Genomic DNA, 8151 nt, shown 5'->3' on the forward strand with positions numbered 1-8151 from the left:
CCAGGGTCATATACAGGGTGGGCCATTTATATGGATACACCATTATAACATGGGAATGGTTGGTGATATTAAAGTCCTGTTTGTGGCACATTAGTATATGTGAGGGGGCAAACTCCTCAAGATGGGTGGTGACCATGGTGGCCATTTAGAAGTCGGCCATCTTGGATACAACTTTTGTTTTTTTCAATAGGAAGAGGGCCATGTGACACATCAAACTTATTGGTAATGTCACAAGAAAAACAATGGTGTGCTTGGTTTCAATGTAACTTGAAAGTGAGAGAGAGTGAGCAGCTTCGTAGGTGTACATCTGGCAGATCCTACATGCCAATGCATAGAGCATCGAGCAAGCATCAATCAAGTCCACTGTCCAAACTTGATAGTTGCATTTTTGTGGTTTATTTATCCAGTTAGTCCCACCCCAGTGCATGCTGGTCCTATACCAGTTTTGTTTTTTGTTTTTTATAGAAAAAATGTCCCTACAGCTCTTACTGACTGACTTGACAAGGTAAACACCAAAACAAAACAATGAAAAAAATATTGACCTACAAATATGCAGAGATCACTTGCATTTTTACACAAATAAAAAAGTAACTTCCCATATCGGTGTTTGAACCAATAGAAAGCTGGTGCTCAGAGGAAGAGGGCGGGCTTTACTTGGTGTCAGTGAGAGAAATGAAAAAAAGCTGAAATGAGTGAGAAGGACGATGAAGGAAACATCTGTGCTGTGTCTGTTCTGTAAGTAGAATCTCTGTGTTTGTTTGAATTCTTGTACTTTGACTGTCTGCTCTCCTGATAACTGATGATGGAGGAGAAGACATGAAAAACAAATCAGGCTGAATTCAAGTTCAAAACACCACGAGGACCAACTGCAGGTCTGAACTGACTCTTTATCTTTGCTCAGGAGTCGAGGAAACACAGCAGGCAGTGAAAAGATCAAATCATTCACTCATTATATCAACACAGCTGAGAATCTGAAACATGGAATTTAACATTTTCATCCATTTAGTCAACTATAACTGCCTTTAAATTTTTAGTGCTGCACAAAGTGACCGTTAGTGTTTGTGGTTGAGCTGTTTGTGGTTTAAACAGAAACTAAAGGAGCTCAATTTTCTTTTTTCTGGGGACAGAAAAAAAGACGTTGCATAGCGTTTCCTCACAGGGTTGCTAATCTTATAAGGGGAAGTAACATGTCTGTGACCACAGGCCATGAATCTAAAACAGTTTGATTAAAAACCATCTTTTAAACACCATTAATAAGTACATGAAGTTAATTTAAACCAGTGATCACTGCTCCTTTTGACGGACTTCACTCATTTTTATGAATGGATTTGACTTCAGTGACACTGGATCCCGTCAGAAACAGGAAAATGAAATATCAGAAACTATCTAAACATTTACAGGTTGTTTATTCCTCTTTAAATAAAACTCCAACCTTTGTAATGAAATCACATTTTCCCTTTTATTTTATTAAGAGAAAAATATTTCATTTATCTTAAATGTAATATTGTAATTTTACTCAGTTACTGTAACTCAGTACTTTTACTCTGCTTTTCTAGTCTATTCACTGACATCTTAATCCTGTGTTCTCCTGAGCTTGAACCTGAACATCAGACCAACCATTGACTGCAGGAGACATGAGCCTCAGACCAGCTCACCATCACTATCTTCATCATCATCATCATCATCATCACCATCAGGTGTGTCATTTTTAGTTACAGGAGCGCAGCGATGACGGCCATGTTTGAGCTGTAACTCTTTTCTGAGTTTATGTAACCAGACACTTGTTCACATACACGAGTCAGCTTTAACTAAATAATGATGATAAAATAAGTTGCAGTCGTCGTAGTTTTGCCTCTGCTCACCACCAAAGTGAGATTTCAGTCAATCAAAGTGTAAGTGAAGTGCAGACTTTCAGCATTAGGAGCTTTGGCCGTTTTCATACACAGTCTCCTGCAGAGGCTGATGAGTAATGGGACGACTGACAGCAGCTTCATGACCAGGTGAGGATTGTTCCCTCAGCATTTATGAAGCAGCCGTGATATCTGAAGCTGATTCAGTGTGTTTGTACTTTATAAAGTTTGACTGTAATTTTAAATGTAAGGCCCTCAGAGACATCATCAGAAAAACAAAACAAAGTTATAATGAAACTGCTGTCAGTCAGTCGTCCAGTTACTTTATCCCCCCTGAGAACAGAGAACTGCATCAAAGCTGAAAGTCTGAGCTTCATCACAGTGTTGCTGTATGATTAAAATCCACTGTGGTGCTGTACAGAGACATTTTACAAAAACATACAGACCTAATTGCACTTTCATGTCTTCATATCAGGAACAGTTAACTGAAGACCATTTTTAAAATTAAATAAATATAACAAAGGTCCTGGGTTTGAGTCCTCATCTGGCCAGTGTCTCTGTGGGTTCTCTTCAGGTACGCCGACTTCCTCCCACAGCCTGAATCACTAAGTGTGAATGGTGGCCCGTCTCTTTGTGTTAGCCCTGTGACTCGCTGGGGTACCTCGTCTCTCGCCCGATGGCAGTGCCCCTGAATTAGGATCCCCAGCATGTTATTTATTTATTTTAATTTAAAATGTGAATTATAGTTTTCTATCAGTCATCAGAACCAAACAGAAGGATTTAATTCTTCAGGGTCATAAAATAGTTATGATAAATTCAGCCTATGAAAATGTATCTTTTCCTATAAACGTGTCCTCTGGGATCAAACTGTCATTAGAAGCAAGAATTCAGTCATATGTATATATTATTAATGCTGTTAGTCTTATTATTATTGTCTCTCTCTGTAGCCCACCTTTCAGACAATCACTGGCATGAGAATCACGGATTCACATGTCCTCAGCTACTTTGTCATGTTACCTCTGTCTACGTTGTGCCTGATTAGACTAATAGATGCAGGAGTGATCACACATAGCTGTAAGCCATATATATCGTTAAGGATGATGTAGTAAGATGACTTCAAATGATATTAAAGTGTTTAGGATGATAGTTTAGGGGATATTTGGTGTTTTAAAATAGGCAGTTTAAATGTTTCAACTATTTGTGGATTGGCTACAGAGAAATCCTGGAGTAGGATAAAGGACTTAAGTGGGTCAGACTAGTCAAGCTCCTCTTTTTGTCAGTGTAAAGATTTTTAACTAATCCCTGAGATATTTTAGTGTAAGAAAACAGAGAGCAGTTTCTGTTTTTTCTTCTTCTTCTTTTTTTTTTTTTTTGCCTGTCCCGTTTGGTTGTTTTGCCATCAGAATTATTGTCTAAAGGCAAAGAAAGATGCCCAACGGATTTACCAAATGGACCATCCCAGCCTTGCCATATTGGTCCATTTCATTCACCTTTGCTTTTATTGTTTATTTTATTTTATTTTCACTTGCTACACACGGGACAGACATGACTGGGGGAAAGAAAGAGAGGTAGGGAAAGAAAAAATGCGGGGAGGAGGAACAGTGATAAAGGACAAAAAACAAAAACAAACAAAATAAGCAGACAAAAAATACATATATCAATCACCTGGATCACCTGTTGAGAAAGAAATAAGAGAAAACAAGCAAAAGAAACAGAGCAATATAATAAACAACATCACAATGATCTATGTGAATATAACAGTAAATACTAAATATTAAACATTATTGTGCAGCACGTAAGATCGACAGCGCACAGTGTGCTTTGAGGTAGGAGCCAAAAAGGGTGTAGTTTGTGTGTGTGAGCACCTGTGTGTACACCTGTGAGCATGGACGCGCTTGTATTAATATATCATAATCATACAAAAAAAAAAAACTGTAGCACAAAGTACTTTACATGGTTAAAAGCACCCCACCCTCCCACTCACTCCCCACACACACACACTTAAAGAATGATATTAAGCTGGGTACGCATTAGCCAAGTGATGATCTGCTAGAGGGTGTGGGGGGCCTCCAGGGCATGAAGCAGGTATAGTGGAGATCCAGGCTCCAGACATCCAGAGGCCCCCAGAACACAAGAGACCAAGGAAGACCAGCAGAGGGGCAGCGCACCCTATCCCAGAAAGAGCTGAGGAGAGTCCCAGATGAGGGGTCACTCAGCAGCCGCGGAGCAGAAGCCAGGGGGGTTGCAGTGACGTGCCCGTGAGCTCCGCCGGCAGCCAGCTGTGCCAGAGTGACCGAGCTATACTCTATACCCCAGGTCTAGGTACCCTTGCCCCTGGGGGAAACTGCACCCAGACCCAGGTAGTGTTACCCTTTTCTCTGGGGTGGGAGAAGCAGACCGCCCCGACTCCACAGCAGCAGGAGGCCCACATTCCAGACCCCAATCGGATGGCCAACTCCTCCTCCTAGCCCCCGCCCCAACAGGCAACAGAGAACGGGGTGTGTGAAGACTCAAACCTCCCTCCGCCCGCTCGTATGTAGTGTTGATGCATGTGTGTTCTAAGGTGCATTTAAAACCCAGGAGGGCATGGAGCTACCTGCCAGAGAGCAGCAGGTAAGGGCATAGCCCCTCCTGCTAGCCCTCGATGTATACGTGTCACGTGGACAATGGCGCCAGTGGTGAGACCAGAAGTTTTGGTCTAAGTTAACTTTGGTCTAAGTTAACTAGACAGAGAGCAATTTCAACAATACCTCTTAATTTTTACTACATGATAAAGAAATTCTGTTGTGGTAAATGAAAGAAATGTGTCAGCATGATTTAAATTGTAAGAAATAAATATTTAAAATTACAGAAGAAGAGAAAGTTTCTGTCAACTCACAGAAAATATCCTGTTGGGTTTTGTTTTAGTGTGAACCCACTGTGAAAAACAAAAATAAAATTCCACGACACAGAACAGGAATCGTGGTGGATCCTGTCAAAATAAAAGCACACGCACTGCTTCGTTTTCTGTTCCAGGGGAAATTTAAAGGCGTGGCAAGGACAAAATAAAATAGCGATAACACGTAGCACTCAGCCCAGGCACGTGAACGCCTGCGCATATGCATGATCCACCGTATATGACATTACAGATTATTTTACATATAAATCCTTTATAAATATACATTTCGACTGCAGAATATTTATGTTTATAAACATTTTAGACTTACAAAAAACCAAAAACCACCCAAAAACCCCACTCAGGAACACGGAAACACTGTTGGTACGTATTTCCGTACCAACAGTATCGCTCAGTGGTCGCGGCGTCCACGGGTTTCCTCCATTGTTAAAGTTGAAAACTATTGAATCCATAGAGTGTGTTAGAGTTTGGGATGTACTGGGATAAACGGAATGGCTTCACTAACACTCTCGTCTCTCTGCTGGGCTCTGCTGATCCTCTTCGTCGTGGTTTTCGCCGCTGAAGGTGAGCTCTCCTCCAGCTTCCACTTTCTCTTCGGTTACACCACAACGGCAGGTCATGAACATTCCTGTTGTTTACTGTAAACAACTGTCACTTTAAAAATAAAATAAAATAGAAACATACAAGCTGGCTCAGGACAGCGAAACCTCCGAGGCCCGAGCTTCGTTCACATAAACGACACAAACAAACAGAAAGCCTCCTGTCATAATCTCTTCACCCTGCCCGCCATGACAGGCGTCACGAGGCGAAGGACGGATGTGCAGGAGACCTGATAAGGAGTAGCTCAGCGAATCAGACCGATTGATAATTTTAATATAGAAGTGGATGAAACTACAAAGTCCTGAAGATGCACTTTGATCTGGTGGTTTGTTTTCAGGAATCATGTAGCTGCATTTCCCTCTCCTTTCATTAAGGATGCTCCCAGTTTCTCCTCTGCTAAAGGAGACAATGAAGGAAGCATTATTCATGAGCTCAGCAGAGTCTCAGGTGGTGTAGCTGGTAGACTGTTGTGCACCGAGGTCCAGTCTCACTGCTGTATTCTCACCTTCTCACCCAGAACAACCTCTCCTTGCTCTCTGTGTCTCCCAGTTACCAGGTAAAATATCCTCTGTGGAAACCCAGCAAACATTTAAAAAGTCTCAGATGTAAAGTTAAATCTTTAGTGCGATTTGATGCATCTCAAATAAATAAATGAATGATCCAACAAGCAGCCATATTAATACTGAAACAAACAAGAACAGAAGGTAAAATATTCCCTCCAAATAAAATATATAAATTCTAAACAGGCAAATCAGTCTGTGCATGATCACGTTGCTCCGCCCATCAAAAAGTCACCTATTGTCATTTATTGGACTGACGAATGTCGGTTGGAAAAATTTCACACAGCGCATAAACTGTAAGGTCAAGTGGCTTCTGTTCTACTTCCACCTCCACAGCAGCCACAGGAGACGTTATCAATACCCACTCCTTTCTGTTTTTCCCCATACAAACAAATAAACCAGTCCCATCCTCTATGCTTTCTAGTGAGTGTTACCGCAATGATCTTCTCCACTGAGAACTGAAACTTCACCCAGCTGCCCACATCTGCTTATTTCTTCCTCTTTCCCAAAGAGTCAGATCATCAGATTCTCCTGTGTCCTCAAAAATGTCTTTAATATATATGATTTAATACTTATTACGCAACTAACTGCATGTCTGTGGACTGTGGGAGGAAGCCAGACTACCAAGAGAAAACTGAAAACTGCTTTTATATAACAGGAGTCTGATCTGACTTACAGATTCAAAGGTTTGGCGACTTTCTTCTAAAATAAAGTACAAGAAGTTTGGGGGTTTTTTTTTTCCTCTTCTTTGGTTCACTGGTCACTGATCCTGTCTCTGATTGGCTGCTGTAGAACTGAACAGTTGTACTTTGACCTTTAACCTCTGTGCTCTGTGTTGTTTCCTTTTTCAGCCCAGAGCACTACCACAGCTGAGTCTGGACAGGACGTAGTTCTACCATGTCGAGTATCACCAGACAAAACCATCAGAGCTGTGAAGTGGAGCAGAGCTGACCTGGGGAAGGAATATGTGCTTCTGTTCCGGGATGAGCAGCTGGATCTAGAAGAGCAGCATCCATCTTTTAAGAACCGGGTGGATCTGCAGGACAGACAGATGAAGGATGGAGACGTATCTTTGATTCTGAAGAATGTGACGACTGCTGATGATGGATCATACAATTGTAAAATATTCAACGGAGGGACAAAATCATGGGAGATCATCAACACTGTCAGCCTGACTGTTTCAGGTGAGTGAGTAGAGTTGAGTGTGTGTGTGATCAGAGGTGAAGCTGCTTCCTGGTTGTTGATGTTTGTTTCTAAAGATGTTGTTGATGAGACTTTGTAGAAAGCAGCTGGTCTGAGTGATGTGATCAGAGTGCAGTAGATAATGTCTGACAGCAGTTTGAAGAGGAAATGGATTCTGTTCTGTTCTTCACTCATCACCTACCTGACAGCTGACACCTCACACCTGTTTCTCACCTGCAGCTCAGACAGCAGAACACACAGTTGCACCTGTTGGACTCATCGCTGGTCTGAGTGTTCCTGCTGTGCTTCTTGTTGCTGCTGTTGTTGGTTTTGTGATCTACAGAAAACATAAACAACAGAACGGGATTTTAACTAGCATCCTCATGAACAGCAGGTTTCAAATGTCTCTCACGGTTTAGTATGTGTAAACTAACAAAACACTAAACTTACAAAACAACACTGGTTTAAAAACTAATTGTTTAATTTAATCCTGGATCACACTACATGACATCACTACAGAGTTCAGACAAATGATGCATCATTTACCCGAATCGCTATAATTGAGAAAAATCCTGGAAAAAAATATTAGGACATAATAATTGACAAGTTTCACCTGCTCTATGTGTAACTCAATGACCTCTAACACCTGAAATATTTTATTGTATGAAGGTAAAATATTGTGTACCTCTAATGTTCATCATCTATCCAGATCTATCACAGTGACATGGAACCGCCCACCGTATTATAAATCCTTTCCATTTAATGTATTTAAAAGGTGGAGGTGTTGCTCTTCCATCACTGTCACTGGCAGATCTGAGTGAATACTGACCTTAAAAGTGAAGATGAACCCTGTTTGAATGACAGCATGTTGTTTACCAGTTCATTAATATTAGTGAATGACTCTGGGTCAGGGATGTCAAACTGGTTTACATCGTGGGCCACATTAAACTCCCTCGATGTAAAGTAGTTTAAGTTCACATTTAATCTGACATATCTCAGTGTAAGAAAGAGAAGTGCAACTTTACCAGCACCTCTGAAGTTTCTCTAATAAATTTCTGTACTA

At 41.1% G+C, this 8151-nt stretch overlaps 1 long non-coding RNA gene across 1 annotated transcript; it reads left to right on the top strand.

Annotated features, from left to right (window-relative positions):
- Positions 1 to 699: 699 nt before the first annotated feature.
- On the top strand, positions 700 to 7449 carry LOC120437574. Its single transcript, XR_005611249.1, has 4 exons — positions 700 to 735; positions 1557 to 1697; positions 6758 to 7090; positions 7329 to 7449. It is a non-coding gene; the product is annotated as an uncharacterized LOC120437574 (long non-coding RNA).
- Positions 7450 to 8151: the final 702 nt, after the last annotated feature.

Source organism: Oreochromis aureus, linkage group 3 (genome assembly GCF_013358895.1).
Source record: "Oreochromis aureus strain Israel breed Guangdong linkage group 3, ZZ_aureus, whole genome shotgun sequence".
Classification (NCBI taxonomy): domain Eukaryota; kingdom Metazoa; phylum Chordata; class Actinopteri; order Cichliformes; family Cichlidae; genus Oreochromis; species Oreochromis aureus.